The sequence below is a fragment of the Corvus brachyrhynchos genome, unplaced genomic scaffold (assembly GCF_000691975.1).
Source record: "Corvus brachyrhynchos isolate BGI_N302 unplaced genomic scaffold, ASM69197v1 scaffold340, whole genome shotgun sequence".
NCBI lineage: Eukaryota > Metazoa > Chordata > Aves > Passeriformes > Corvidae > Corvus > Corvus brachyrhynchos.
The window spans coordinates 612,663-623,040 of NW_008235987.1; the positions used below are offsets into that span (position 1 = coordinate 612,663).

At 57.6% G+C, this 10,378-nt stretch overlaps 1 long non-coding RNA gene across 4 annotated transcripts in view; it reads right to left on the reverse strand.

Moving 5' to 3' along the window:
- The window catches only part of LOC108445644, a 102,291-nt gene that overhangs the window by 82,735 nt on the left and 9,178 nt on the right, over window positions 1-10,378 (reverse strand). The window contains exon 1 of one of the 4 annotated variants that reach the window (XR_001860598.1): window positions 10,208-10,372. The exons of 2 other annotated variants lie outside the window; for them this stretch is intronic. This is a non-coding gene — a long non-coding RNA (uncharacterized LOC108445644). Of the gene's footprint in view, window positions 1-10,018; window positions 10,373-10,378 lie in introns of those variants that run through there. One more of the 4 variants, XR_001860590.1, reaches the window with a different exon arrangement.

Here is a 10,378-nt window from a genome sequence, read left to right on the forward strand (position 1 = left end):
AATGGTTCTGCTCATCAGCTGCAAGACTGATAGACTTGGGGGGTGGGGAGCATGTTTTGCATTTCCTTCCTTCTCCTTTGCAAAGAAACAGGGATTTGGGGTTGGATTTGAATTTCATCCAGAAGAAAATAATTTCATTTGAAAAGGAAGCAGTTGGATTGCTTAACACGCTCTGTCCCTACTCCCATTGAAACAGGATGTGAAGCACAGAGAGAGTTTCAAGCCAAGCAGCCGCACTCCTGCTGCACCACAGCCCGTGGGTTACCCTGGGGCCCACCAGCCCCCTGTGCCGCGCCAGTCCCTCAGCCTGACGGGATGGAGCATCCTGCAGGCACCTGGGCAGCAGGAACCCCACACAGCTCCGAGACTCGGCACCAGCAGAGGCTTCCCACGCACAGGGGCTGCAGGAATCACTGCTGGGGGGCTCCTGTCCCCCAAACCCACAGCTCAGTGCATGCGACACCCCAGCCCTGTGCCCACCACAGCAGCAGCACGGCGCCGGCGTGGCAGCTGCCCACCGGCATCCTGCCACCCACCCCAGTGCCGGTGCTGCCGGGGGCTGTGGGTGCTGGGGTGCCACCAGGGGCCTGTGGGTACCTGTGCCGAGGCTTCAGATAAATTTTAGCTGGGCAGCAAGAGAGCAGGGCAGCACGAGCTGGCGAGCGAGCACGCTGCATGTCATTCCAACGCGTGTATTTATATCCTTCCCCGACGCAGCATCCCTTTGTAAAGGCACGGAGCGTGTACAGGCAGGGCTGTCAGTTCAGCGGCGTGGTACAAGTGTTTGATATGGAGATTTTGGCAGTGGGAATGGATGTACCTCGCTGAGAGGTTTATGTAAAATGACAGCTTCTGGAAAATGAGGCACTCAGATATAAAAGAAAAAAAAAAAAAGAAGAAGAAAAGAAAAATACAAACAAAAGGGAGGGAGGGGAGGCCTTCTCTCAGCGAGGCCAAAGCGGATCTCTACTCCCTGCTGGCCCCGAGCAGCTCCCACCCCAGGCGGCGGCAGAGCACCGACCCCACCAACTCAGCTCGGCTAGTTCAGCTCCACACACGTGCTCCCCCACCTCGGCCGCTGCCCCATTTCCATCCCATCCCATCCCATCCCATCCCATCCCTCCTCCTCCTCTCCCCTGTTTACGGGCTGAGCCTTTCATCGCCGCTGCGCGTGGGCGTGCGAGGGCGGAGGATGCCTGGGAGCGCTGCTGTCAGCGGGCCGGGAACGCACTGCAACTCCTGCCACGGCAGGCTGGGACGAGGGACACGGCACCAACAGAGCCGGGCACTGGCTGGGACCCTCCCCGGGCTAGGATTGCGGGATGCTGTGCCAACACTCCCCGTGCCACAGCCGGCATGGGGGAATGCGGTGCCTGTGGAGCCGGGCAGCGGCCGGTCCCCATCATGCTGCCGTGCCAGGGGACAATGCTGAGGCCCACAAGCAACTCCAACACCCATCAGAGTCTGCACTGGCAGACGCTGCTGGTGGAAGCTCAGCTGAGGCCAGAGGCACTGCAAGGGGAATGGATGTGATCCCACCTCCAGACAGACCCAGACCCATTTCCTGGGGAGTGTTTGCTCCCTCACTGACTCCCACCCAGGCCCCCACCACTCACCTCGCCTCAACTGACTCCAGCTGCGGGAGGCAGAGATAAGCACCCCTAGCAGGGCCATCTATCTCATCCAGGAAGGAACGTGGCAGCAGCACCCAGCCAGGCTGGAGTCCGGCTCATCCTTCCGAAGCCACAGCCAGCTCCCTCCTTTGGCTTTACACCCTCTTCCACCCCCTGTGCCCAGCAGGGATCCGTGCCATGGCCGAGGTGGAAGCAATTCATGCTGCAGCTATAATGATCCATAAAGAAGCTGACTTGTTTCTTACCGCTCTGAAATGAAGGATGGTGATTACCCTCCATCCCAGTCCACAAAGCCTAATCCAAATTGATGGCCTCCCAGAGATTGCTTCTCTTGCCTCTCACCAATCCAATACCCAGCTCCCCTACACACATCTACTCAGGAGCAAAACGTCAGCGTAATTCACGCAGGCTCTGGATGGAAAGGCCATTTATCCTGCAGGAAAGGCTCCTGGACACGACATTACATTAATGGCACGTTAGGGAGAGGTAGCAGTGCCAGCCCTGCCTTTCTCCAGGCCACAGGCAGCAGGGCAGGGACCTGCTCCAACCCCCTCAGGAAGGAACCCCTGTAAGAGACCCCTCTGCAAGGTGTGGAGGTGCCGAGGAGCAGCGGCACAGGGCAGCACAGGGCTGGGCATAGCTCGGGCTCCCTATAAATATCCTGGAGCAGGACTGACAACAAAGGCAACAGCTGAGCCACCACCATCCACCCCGGCAGCACAGCACAGCCACCCAGGGACTCACCCTGTCTGCCCCCCCAGACCTGAGGGGGACCTGGGGGAAAGAATCTTTGATGTCCCGATCCTGGCACGTGTGTGTTTGTCCCTCTGGCTTCTGTAGGTGCCCACAGCAGGGCTCGCTAGGGACCTGGCAGGCCAGGCAGTGAGGGAGCCTCAGCCACGGGCCCCAGGACACGAACCCGAGGAGATGGCAGCTCTGTCCCTGGAGCACCACGCTCAGGCCACTTGGCTCCACCGTCTCTAAGGATTCACGTCACCGAGAGCCTCCGCTGACCTTGGGCATCACTGAACAGGAGCCCCGAGGCCCCAGCTGGCCCCTCTCCTTGGCCGGGCACTGAAGGCTCCCGCAGTCCGGCCTCAGGCCGTGAGCCGCTGGACACACGTGTCAGCCCTCCCTTCGCTGCTCCGATCTCCTCATTCTGCTGCACCGCAGGTGTGCGCGGCACTCGGAGCCAGCGCGGCCGCCGAGCCCCGCCAGGAGAGCCGGCTCTCTAATTACACAGATAACAGCAAATCATGACAACAGACCACCGCGGGGACCAGCGGGGACCGCTGCCGCTCCGACAGCGGGGGCTCCGCGCCTTCCGACAGCTCTGTCGCTCCGCACTCGCTCCCCGCAGCCACGGGGATGCAGCCGCGAAGAAAAAAAAACAGGAGAAGGAGGGAGGGAGGGGAGTGGGGTCTCTTCACCTGCTGCCCACTGCAGCCCTTCTCCCCGGCACCGCGGCGCGCTCGGCTGCTCCCTGGGCACTGACGAGAGGTCCCGTCCAAAGGGATGGGCGGGAGGAAAAAGCGCCCTGCGCAAGATGAGGCCAAAGCCGTGGCACCATCTGCCCTGGGGAGCACCGGGAGCCACTGGGAGCCCTTACCTGCCTGTGCAGGGGCACCCCCGGCACGCAGCACCCACAGCCAGCACCAGGGCACGGGGGCACGAAGCCGGCACACCTCGCCCCAGGGAGGGCCACCCCATCACGGCTTTCCCCACCGACTCCGGCACTGACCCAGCACCCATCTCACCCCGAGGGAAATTTCTGTGGTGAGCAGCTGGAAGAGGGCTGCGCTGAGCCGGGGAGAGCCCGGGCAGCCTGACTCACCGGCTGCCATCGCTCCCACCCCGCGGCAGGTGGGCGGCTGCGCCAGGAGGGGCTGAGCGGGGATGCAGGAGAGGGGGGGCTACGGGGAGGGTATCCCCGGAGAACAAGGAAAACAAATCCAAACTCAAGCGATATTCACGGAGCCAGCACAGCCACCACCGTGCCCAACCAGCAGGAGGATCCCGAGCAAAGCCATGAGGACTCAAGCACTGCTCCAATCCCTCATCGTCCCCAAAATTCTTCTTGAACCAGATGTGCCCTCACAGTGCCAGGCCTCGGTGCATGCATGCGCATGTGTTTTCATCCCAGTCTTTAAATGAGGTCTTTGCTGAGAATTTACAATTCCCTCATGGCCTCAATCTTGCAAAGATTGCTTTTTTAACACTGTTGGGCTTTAATTCTAATAAGCCTCCTCTTTATTACGGAACCAGGTCACATTGCCTTGACACTGCAAGAAAATCTTTCATCGGGAAAGAAAATGGAGAACGGAAAAGAGAAATGAAGGAAGGGAGGAGGAGGAAGACAGGGAGACAAACAAATAAAAGCTGCTCCCCTCAGCCTGGGGACTTTGTGACCCCAGTGAGGCGCCGGCGGGCAGGGGGAGCAGAGCCTCCCCACGGTGCCGCTCGCACCCCGGACGCGCAGGATTATTTCTGGTGCGGCTTCACTTCCCACGCACCCTCCCGCCCTCCACTGCTGAAAACGCCGAGAGGAGCGGGGGGGGGGGGGGGGGAGCTTGACAAAACTTTGACAGAATGAGGACAGAGTCCAGCCCTGCCTGGACAGATGGCCACCACGGCTGGCCCAGCACAAGGTCCCCGTTACCTGGCTGGAGCCACGGGGATGGGAAGCAGCGCAGCAGCACCAGGCACCACCAGCCCCGGTACTGCTGCCAGCAGAGCTCACAGCCCTGCACTGGCAGGACGCAGCACAGCTTCACCTCGCCATCCAACAACTGCTCAAGCGTGCACTGTCCCTTCTGGAGCCTCCAGCATCCCCCCAGCACCCAGAACTGGGCTGAGGGGGGCAGCTGCTGCCTCCCTGGTTCCCCAGTCCCTGGGGTTTGCCCAGCTCAAGGCACACAGTCACAACCCACTCTGTCAGTATCTTACATCATGGCCACTGTGACAGAAATGGGCTGATCTTGTGCCCCGCCTGGGCTCCCTGTGCCCGCATCTGTGACCTCCCAGCGCTGGACCAGGGGCAGCTCAGTTGGGACTCATTAAACCCCCTGCCTGCACTGGCTCCTGGACAGCGAGGCCCTGTCAGCCAAACCATGGTGAGACGGGACTCAGGGCACTGGCCCCTGCTCCCAGTGCCTCCCACCACCCTCCCAGCAGCCCCAGTGCCTCCCATGCCCCACGGCAGTTTTGTCACTCAGTGGGAGCATCCCAGGCTGTGCTGGTGCACAGCAGTGTGTGACCGTGGCTCATTGCATGTCACCAATGACACCAACAGAGCAGCCCCCTTCCCAGCCTGCTCCAGAAAAAAAGCTCTTGGACAACCCAGGCTGAGCTTTACCCCATCAAACAGGAGCCTTTTCCAGGGTGGGCAAAGGGACAAGGTTCCCAAACCCCAGGAGGGCAGAGGGGGGAGGCCACGGCTGCTCCAAATGTAGATGTTTAATTCTCAACACTGGCAGCTGCACTCAAGGCAGGAGAGGCAGGGAAGCCATGGACAGGGGTAACCATGGCAACTTCACGGAAGTTAAATAAAAACTTCTTTAAAAAAAGCTAACGAGGTCCCTGAATCATGCTTTATCAGCTGTGTTGCTATAAAGATCGAGATCCAGCCAGCTCAGGATTCCTAATTACTCCTTGAATATACTGGAGAGAGCTTTATTTAAAAAAAAAAACAAAAAAAACTGGCTATGCATGGAACAATTTCGGCCTCTCTCCACGCCGGGATTTGCACAGTCCGTGAAGCACCTTCCCAGATGGATCTGCTGGTGAGAGCCCTCCCAGGCAGCCCCCACCTGCTCATGGCTCGGGGGGCTCTGGTGGCTGCACCCCAAGCCCTGTTCTTGTGGAGGGGGCACAGAGAGAGCCCCACCAGTGCCGCCGCCACACCATGCCATGCCAGCACAGTGCTTCCCACCACAGCACTGCCCACAGGAGCATCCTGTGCACCCGGCTGAGGCTGTATCCTGGATCTGGGTGGCTGCAGCAGGTGCCCTGGGCTGGCCATGGCCCCCTCGGTGCAGGGGGATGTTCTCCAGCATCATCCACCACCCCTGCATGCTAAACACCTGCACACAGAGCCCTGCAGTCCTGATCCTGCCAGAGAGGGACTCAGGCACCAGGGCAGTGACACCCCGACCTCAATGATCACCATCCCAGGGCCAGAAGGCAGCCGAACCAGCGTCCGTCCCCTCGCTGCCCCATCCGGCGCAGAGCTGCCATCACTGCCCACAACCCAAAGCATGGGTTCTGAGAGGTCCTTAAACCCTTCTTCCTGCAAAACAGACTCTTGGACAACCCCAGTAATCTCTGGAGAGTGAACAGACCCTCCCAGCCCACAAACAGACCGTGCTGGAGCACACCCACCAGTGGCTGCACCCCAGCACTGTTTGGGGAAGTTCCACTGAAACCCCCATTTCCATCAGCCATGGCAGCAAAGGCTGCTGGAGGATCTGCCAGAGCCAAAGGTTTGTCAGCAGTGACCGGGGACCTCCCAAACCCAGACACAGGACAGCAGTGCCAGCACCCCCAGCTCTCCCCTTCTGCCCCCACAGAGTCTGAGCCCCAGAGAACACAGCACTGAGAGCTCCCTGAGCCCGGCTGGGCACAAATCCCAAAACTATCACATTTAGCCAAAGGATGCTGGGTTTTCTGCTAAGGAAAGGGCTGCACCATGAGCAGCTTTAAAGGGTTATTTGAGTCTTTATTTTCACAGCTTATGGTACGAGTAAGTGAATTACAAGTATTATTTACTATATTTTTAAACTCATTTAATTTAAGCTGATTCTGAATGGAAATTAGAATTCAATTAAAATGTGGGGGGGAAAGTCAGCGTTTTGAAGCAGATTATTAAGTAAAGCTACATTAAACATGTTGGAAGTATAAATATCTGGGAACAAGCTCTATATTTACAAGAGGATTTATTCAGCCAAGGAAGTATCATCCATGGCCCAGGAACTGAGGAACCTGTTATCAAGGTCAAGATTTTATCAGCAGGTCTCAGATTCTCACATCTGTGTTTCACCCAGAGCTTGATTAAGAGTTTAGAAGCCTGGAAAACTCTCCCTTTTGCTCCAGCTCCTGCTTTAGAATTAATTGTTTATCGATCCAACAGGAGGAAAATATTCTCTCTTGCTGCGGAGGAGCTGCCGGGAGCTGAGCCTGTTGTCAAAAGTTGTTTTATCACTTCCATAAATTCCAGCTGCAGTGACTTCCTCAGCCTCAATCGCCCCGTTTCTCCGGACACGCTCACAGGTCCCTCCGATAACTTTGGCAGATTACAGCTCTCAGGCTGCTGCCCAGATTCCCACTTTCAGGAACCCCCAAATCCATCAGACTGCCCAGAGGGAGCAACAGTGGCTCCATTCAAAATCCACTAGTCCAGGTCCTCTTATATATGTAAATGCCATTTTAGCCCCACCTCCTGCCTCGGCAGCGCTGAGCACCAGAGGTACAGCAGGCACTGTGGCACAGGCAGGAGAGGAGGGAACCTGCTGGGGCTTGGAAGTCCCCATCCCCACCCCTGGCACAGCATCCCACACACCCTCACACCAGCACCAGCCCAGACCCAAAAAGAGCTGGTTTTTGGTTTGGTTTTTTTCTTCCCCCAGGTAGAAAAGCATCCCAGAGGGGAAATGTGAGCAGTCTGGCAGAGCCCACGGGAGCATGTGCTTCTTCCACCTTCGGGAAAACCAACAGCAAAACACTGGGAGAAACCAGCTCTGCCCATCAAGGAAACCCTCTGGATCCCCTTCCTCCCATTCAGGGTCCATCCTCTCAGCCCCTGAACCTCCCAGGTGATGAGGGTACCAGGAGGAGGAGACACATCCACAGTGGATAATGGAACAGGAAAAGGGATCCTGCGTTCCTGTGCGCGTTTCTACCCATTAGAAATTCAATCTAGTCCAGTCGGGAAGAGACAGGGATGCCTGGAGCATCTGCATGCGAGCGGAGCGAAGGGGAGAACTGCCTTCAGACTGGTTTATTAGAGGTTCAAAACAACTGTAATCTCAATAACTAATGAAATGACAGAGAAGGTGATTTTGCTTCCTCATCTGGTATCCCAGCCTGTCAATTAATTTGCAGGAACGTACATCCCAAAATACCTCAAACAATTCCAGCAGAAAGCACTGGAACAGCACCAACAGCAGCCGCTGCCTGTACAGCAAGAGGAGGGAGGAAGGAGAAGCTGCTGCCAGCAGCACCGAGCATCCCAGCCCAGCCAGGGATGGAGCATCCCAATGGAAGAGCTCTCGACTGGCGGCAGCTCTGTGGTGATGCCCAAGGAGCTCCAGGCTCCCAGCACCACATGGCTTCAGCCGCAGCTCCATGACTGCAGCACCTCCAGCACAACCCCCTCCACCTTCCCCCGGCTCAAACTTCCCCCCCAGCTCCCCTTTCTCTGCCACGGCCCTTGGAAAGGAGCAGATCAGCCATAAGGACTCATTATCCACTGAGCTCTCACCCTGTAAGGCTGTAAATTAAAAGAGAACTCAAATAAATTACGGAACTTCCCTCATGCCTTTTATTATCTCAACAACCTTCAGAGGGATTTATCCACCGTCAGCTGAGCAGCTGAGAGCTGTGCCGACAAACTAATTCAAGAAATGCACAGCTGAAAACCTTTATGCACCAAAGGAGCAATTTGGCCCAAGCTGCTGGAGAGCAGCACTGGGGGGACCCTCACCCCCCCAGTGCCTGAAGCCAGCTGGCTCAAGCCCCATTAATGCACTCCCCTCCAGCTGGGGAGATTCCCCTCAGCCACGGTGGCAGAAGAACTAAACTGTCCCATCCTGGATGGGAAAGAGAAATCCCGCTGTGCAGGGCAGGGTGGCAAAGCAGCAGCTGCACAGAGAGACAGGCTCTGCCACCAGTAGAGGCTGCCCAGCCATCCCAGTGCCTGGGATGTCATCCTGGTAATTCAGGACGACATGTTCTGGTGATGGGAGATGGAGAAACAGCGCAAGTGGGAAAGAGAAAAATCCCAGCCCTTTTCACAGAGGGACTGCACAAGTGCAGAGCGTATGGAGAGTGCACCACTGGCTGAGGAAAGCTAGAAGAGGTGGTTTGCCAAAGGGGGCATCACACAGAGCAAGGGTCGGTATCCTAAAACATCCTAAAACCTCCCAGGCTGCCCAGGAGCAGCAGGAAAGGACAGGAAAGGCACTGCCACAGCCCTGTGTCAGCGACGGCTCCCTCAGCACCTCAGCTCTGCACTGCCTGTCCCCACACGGTGCCCAAACTGCCAGGGAGGAGCAAGAGCTGCCACTGCCAGGCTGGGGCTTCCCAGCCTCTGTCCCCAAAAGCATTCAGCAGAGGTTCACACGCTGCTGTGGCCGCAGCCAGGGCTCTCTGCGGTGCCAAACAATCACACACATCACTCCAAAGGAGGGGGAGAAATAAAAATTCTTCAGTATTTTCTGTGAAACAGCAAACAGAGCCTTGGCACCTCTCCCTGCAGCCAGGAATGAGCTACAACCAACAGCCAGGTCCAGGCAGCCCTGCCAGCCCCAGCCACTGCAATCAGCCCCCCCCTCCCCAAAAATTATCAACTCCAGGCTCTTTCTCCATCTGTTATCCAGAAAAACAGCCTTAATTTCTTGCTTTGTGAGGCTTTATCATGCCTCAACCATTTTAGCCTGAAAACAGGAAGCTGTTTGGGAAGCAGAGTGCCTTCATCTCTGCACTGTACCCAGCATGGCCAGGCCTCCGGGTCTGGTATCACCAGATTGCAAACACCACTGGGCAGCAGGATGCAGCCCCAGAACACTGAGAGCTGAACCACAAGCCCTGGACATCCCAGAGAACGATGGGCACATTAGAAGGGAAAAAGAACACGGCATTCCCCAACGGGCTGTGTCCCCCAGGACAGAACGCAGCAGCCAAAGCTGCCCTGCCCCAGTGCCAGGCATCTCTGGAGGCAGTGAGTGAGTGCCAAACCTTCACCAAAGGCAGCCGAAAATAGCCGGGATTGTTAATGTCACGCTCACTGGAGTGAGAAGCCGAGAAATCCCTGCTCCCCCCATCCCTCCGCCTGCACACACAAGCACTGCCAACGCCTTGCCAGGCTGCTCCCACCGAATGGATGGGTCTGTGCCCCCAACTCCGGGCACTCACTGCCCGTGCAGGGCCTGCCCCACACCCCTGCCCCGACACCCACGCCGTGGCTGTTTACTTCAGCTCTGCCCTGATGCCCTCGGAGGTGACGCTGCAAGCGCTGTGCAGCTCCTGGCACGCGCACCTCTGGGGACCAGGATAACGGCTAGAGAACGGCACTGGGCGTTTACACACACCACACACATAACCCAGGTGACCCCCGAGGGGCCTTGGCCATCCGTCCGCCCCTCCCCACGCACAAGCCCTGCACATACCTGCACTGGAAGCCCGTCTTGCAATGAAATTCCTGGAGACAGGCAGGGATTCAGGAAAAGAAAAGCCCAGGGAAAGCTGCCTTGCTTGCCTGACTGCCCCACAGCTCACCCAGCCCAAGCGGGACCCTCTCTTTCTCGTCCTTTATCCAGACTCCACCTCACCTCACCCAACTTTTTCCTACAATTTACCTTCACCTGGAGGCTGTAATGACAATTAGCGCCAGGTTTCTGTTAGCAGCTGCCCCTAATTAAGGGGCAGGACGAATCCTTAACACAAACTTAATGGGGCCCCTCACAACATCGCGCGTTGCCCCTTGATCGGACCGGCTTAGCCACCGAACCCTCACGGGCTCCAGCACC